Raw genomic sequence first — 5000 nt, 5'->3', positions numbered from 1 at the left:
AAGGCCTCCCAAAATTCCCTGCTTAGGCCTACCTTTATCGTAATCTTGATTACCTATTTTGTAATTAGTAACGTGGCCAGTAATTACGGAAGCATTAGACATTGAAATGATTTCAAGTCTTTATTGACCTTGCGTTCTCCTTTTCCACTCTGTATTTAAGTCTTGCAGCCATAGAATACAAATGCAAAAGGCTTGGTGGCCAGCCGTCTGGCTTCAAACCTGATGTTATGCCCAGCGCGATCTCTGTCCCACATTCTTTTGAGGTCACTCATTTCGACGGCTGCGTAGGAGCATCCCGGCTGTTTTGAGATTCTTTTCATTCATTCATTCATTCGTTTGTAATGTTTTCATTCTTCATTTTCATTGTTCTGTTCATCTTTGCATTCCCCTTCTTTTATTAATCTGTATTACAATTGTAAGTATCAGCCTTTCTCCGTATGCTAGATTGGGCTATTAGATTTTAACACTATTAGCTTTTTTCCTAATATACTTTGAAAGGATATGTATTGGGAGAAAGGAGAAAGGAATTAATTTCTATAATTGGGTGTCACAATTACTATGGCCTCCGACTTCGTAGGAGGGAGAGAGAGAGAGAGAGAGAGAGAGAGAGAGAGAGAGAGAGAGAGAGAGAGAGAGAGCAACTGATTATTTTATTTTAATTGATTAACGTCACTATATTCATTTACACATTACAGACATGATTGATTAATACATGACGCGAACTATCCTCCCCCTGAATCTTGTTGACACCTGTCTGATGTAACAAGTAAACAACACGTTAGAAAAAAAGTGGGAGTTAACGGGAATTTCCAAATCTCCTTTATGGTTGGATCAGCCAAGGTCAGGCGACTGTTTTAGCTGACGACCCTTTTCTCGCAAGACATTTTCTTTTACTTGAGAATCAAAGGTCTGAGTTTTGCTGATTTTATTAATAAGCGGATTCTACGTGTATTTCATTTTGATATCTTGTAATAACCGGAGATTGGTGTTCCTGTTTTCTATTACCTTGGGCTTACCCTCCTCTCTCTCTCTCTCACACAGTCGCGCGCGCGCACACAGATATATATATATATATATATATATATATATATATATATATATATATATATATATATATATATATATAAATATATATATATTTGTATATATATATATATATATATATATATATATATATATATATATATATATATATATATGTATAATATGTGTGTACAAGGTGTATTATATGTATTTCAGGCTCTCTCTCTCTCTCTCTCTCTCTCTCTCTCTCTCTCTCTCTCTCTCTCTCTCTCTCTCAAAATCATTTGTAAAACTGCAACTTCCACAAAAAGGAACAATTACCTTTTTGTGCTTTACAAGCAATTGGTATCTTGAAAGCTGCTTCTTTGTGTTGCACACATTCTTTTGTTGAACGCCCCTGACATTTGCCTTCCTGCTATTGAAGCCTGATGTTCACAGCCTTGTTTCCTTCATTCTTCGTATTTCAAGAACAATATATCATTTTATAAACACTATACGGTTGGGAAGCGAAAGCACCTCTCTGAGAATTATCTTTCGCAGCTTCATTTTACACATCTCTTGAAATTTTGTCAAGTATTATTTTTCTTCACAATAATGCAAATTCTCGTACTTTACATGTCTTCTATCTATATCTGTGATATTCTGTCTAAATAATGATCTTTAACTATATTTCACTGTGAAAAGTAGAAGCATCTAGATTGGAAAGAAATTGTGGTCTTTCTGAATTTAAATACTAGTTACATAAATGGAAACCTAATTTTCAGTCTCATTGATGTTTATTTTAATTTTGCATAAGTAAACACTCGCTTATTCATCACAGATGTTCCTTTGGAGACTTAATTTTAACGAAAGTCTTCAAAAGTTGTTCTAACTCAACCTCCCTTTAGGCCACGTCACACCAAGCTTTGGATATACTGTATCTCCCTTCTTCCATTTTAAGGATTATGGAAATCTTATTTCTTTTAGGCCGTGAGTTTGTTGAATGCGCTTCGGGCACTGCATTTTTTTAAAAATCCAACAGAAGCCAAGAGATTTATTCGTACGCCTTAATTTGTGACCAAGTAAATAATAATGATAATAAATTTAATAACAACAATAGTAATAATTATGAAAATAGGATTGAACTGACTATGCCAGCACATACAATAGTGTTAAGATATTTTCGTGGCCAATCAAGTTGTAGTCTGTCCTTGCGTGAGGGCATGAAAATATACCATACAAAATTGGTCTTATAGCCGGTGTAGGATTCGACATATTTTGAGGAGCTTCCCCTTAATGAAACTGAAAATAGAAATATCTTACTAAGGTTTTCCTCTCCCTTTTATCCTTTCTCTTTACCATTCACCCTCTCCCCCACTTACCACGTTTAAGAATCCGTTCTCACGACCTTTGCGTCTTAGCTTCCTGTAATCAGGCGCTTCTGAACGCTTGTAAAAACAACTCAATTATGACGAGACCCCCCACCCGACTCCCCGTTGAAGAGCCTCTTGCGGTAAACCTCTTTTACGACCGTGTTTGTCGACTGGATTCGCCCCTTTTTTGTCTCCATTTCAGCTGTTGCTTCTGTGGCTGTCTATGCCCAGGATCCATTTTCAGATTTTGTCCCTGCTTGGATATGTTACTACAAGCATACGCGAACCGTCAACAAGGTGGCTAAATATTTCGATAGACATGCACACGCAGAATCAACCCTTCCCATCCCCTCCCCCTTTCCTTGCTACAACGCGCTTGTTCGGCAATTTTTGGGAGACTTGTATCCGAGTGTACAGTAGCCTACCTCTTGGGGTATCCCCTCTCACCAGGGCATGACTACATCCTCTCCCCCTACTGCTCAGCGTGTCGGGAAATATATATATATATATATATATATATATATATATATATATATATATATATATATATATATATATATATATATATATATATATATATATATATATATATATATATATATATATATCTATCTATCTATATATATATATATATATATATATATATATATATATATATATATATATATATATATAGACACTTGCTCTTTATCAAAAAAGGGGAGGATTTCTCTCTCTCTCTCTCTCTCTCTCTCTCTCTCTCTCTCTCTCTCTCTCTCTCTCTCTCTCTCAGGCACTATTATTTTTTCTCTCATTAAATAACCTGTGTGTTTTATTATCTCTATCTCCATTACAGTACTGATTTGCAATTTGATTCGAATGATTACAATATTTTCACCCTGATTAGCGCTCACGATGCATATTTACGTGACAAGACAGTTGTTACAGTTACTGGTTCAAGTTCCTGATTTCATTGAATTAGTGCATCAATTACTGTTTATTTACATCTTGAATCTACGCTGTATTCTTGATCAGCAATTGTCGTCATTAGTTTAAGTATTATATGCTAAGAACGAGATTTAAGACATACACACACACACACACACACTATATATATATATATATATATATATATATATATATATATATATATATATATATATATATATATATATATATATATATATATATATATATATATATGTGTGTGTGTAATCATATACACTAGCGCAAGCAGCAACAACACATTGAATGTTTTTATGTTGAACAGGCTGACAGGATTCTCTCGTCATTGTTTATAAATGACAGATCTATTTCAGTATTGTTGCTGATCTCAAGATATTTTATATTTTTTACTATCTTTTAGTAGTTTGGTCATGAGTTCCCGTGTAATTCAATTCGTTGTGAATAATTTGGTTGCTCACTACCAATGATGAAATAACATAGCGGCATTACGTTATATTTTTAATGCTACTTATCTTCATATTATTATTAGTAGTAGTAGTATTAGTATTAATATTATTATTATTACTGCAACGATGCATTGTCCAATCACCTTCAAAGAGGAAAGCACGTATTGATTCCGGCATTAACCAAATTGGGGTTCAGCAGGTGTACCACAAGACCCCCTGAGGGTTCTAGCCTAAATGCCCTGGCAATCTAACGAACGAACATTAACCGCAGTTGTTAATCATTCAGTTTATCGCTGTTCCTTGTTTTCCGTTCTTCCATTTTCATCATATTGTCCTACGATCAAAGTGACCAGATTGGAAAGCTAATTTTCCTCTGTTAATGCTAATGTATCTTCATGGATGGTGGGAGGATTTTCTTGGTCTTCGAATTTTTTAATGTTGGAAAAGCCTGGGTAGTTTATTGGAAACGTCCCTGCTTGGCGATCCGACGGACTGGGGTTCGATCCAAGCTAATGCTCGATAGTTTCTTGTAGTGTATGTAACCTCAAAATCCTTGTGAGCTAAGGATGAGGAGTTTGGGGAAGCCAGTAGTTCTACCTGCTGAATCATAGGCAGCCATTGCCTAGCCCTCCCTGGTGTTAGCTTGATGGAGAGGGGGTTTGGGAGGTGATCATATGTATATATGGTCAGTCTCTGGGGCATTGTTACTGTCTCTTATCTCTGCTATTCATGAGTGATCTTTAAATAGAAGAATGTTAAATCTAGGAAGTAGAGGTAGATGTGACCAGGGTTATACTGATTTTTGTAGGTGTTAATATGTGAAGTTGAATTCTTGCTGGTATTAAGAACCCGCATGGGAGGAGATGAACTGTTAACTCTCCCCCCCCCCTTTTTTTTTTTCTCTCTCAGAGATGTTAACACGAGTAACATTTGTCGTGCTCCTGTTTGTAAATTGAGTGCAAGTCTTTTTTAGCCTTTTATTTTCTACGTTTTTGCTGTTCATTTGAAAGATATTTCAGTTTGAATTCGCATCGTTTTCACTTTACCCAAAAATAGTTTTTATTCAACTTTTTTTAGTGATTCTTCCTTTGATTAGAATGTTTTTTTTTCTTTTTTAACAAAGCGACTTAATATGGAAATGTGTTGAAAATATAAATGTCATTCGATGAATAAAAATTAACTACTCTATTCGAATTTTCCTTTTTATATTTCCAAGATGTTTCCTGTGTGGTAG

At 35.1% G+C, this 5000-nt stretch overlaps 1 protein-coding gene across 1 annotated transcript in view; it reads left to right on the top strand.

The window, feature by feature from the left end:
- LOC137615884 (calponin homology domain-containing protein DDB_G0272472-like) overlaps positions 1–5000 on the top strand; it is a 314596-nt gene that overhangs the window by 304019 nt on the left and 5577 nt on the right. The gene's annotated exons all lie outside the window — the stretch shown is intronic.

This window comes from Palaemon carinicauda, chromosome 22 (assembly GCF_036898095.1).
Source record: "Palaemon carinicauda isolate YSFRI2023 chromosome 22, ASM3689809v2, whole genome shotgun sequence".
In the NCBI taxonomy this organism is placed as follows: domain Eukaryota; kingdom Metazoa; phylum Arthropoda; class Malacostraca; order Decapoda; family Palaemonidae; genus Palaemon; species Palaemon carinicauda.
The sequence above is the reverse complement of the archived record's forward strand: the minus strand, read 5'-3'. Positions and strand labels throughout refer to the sequence as shown.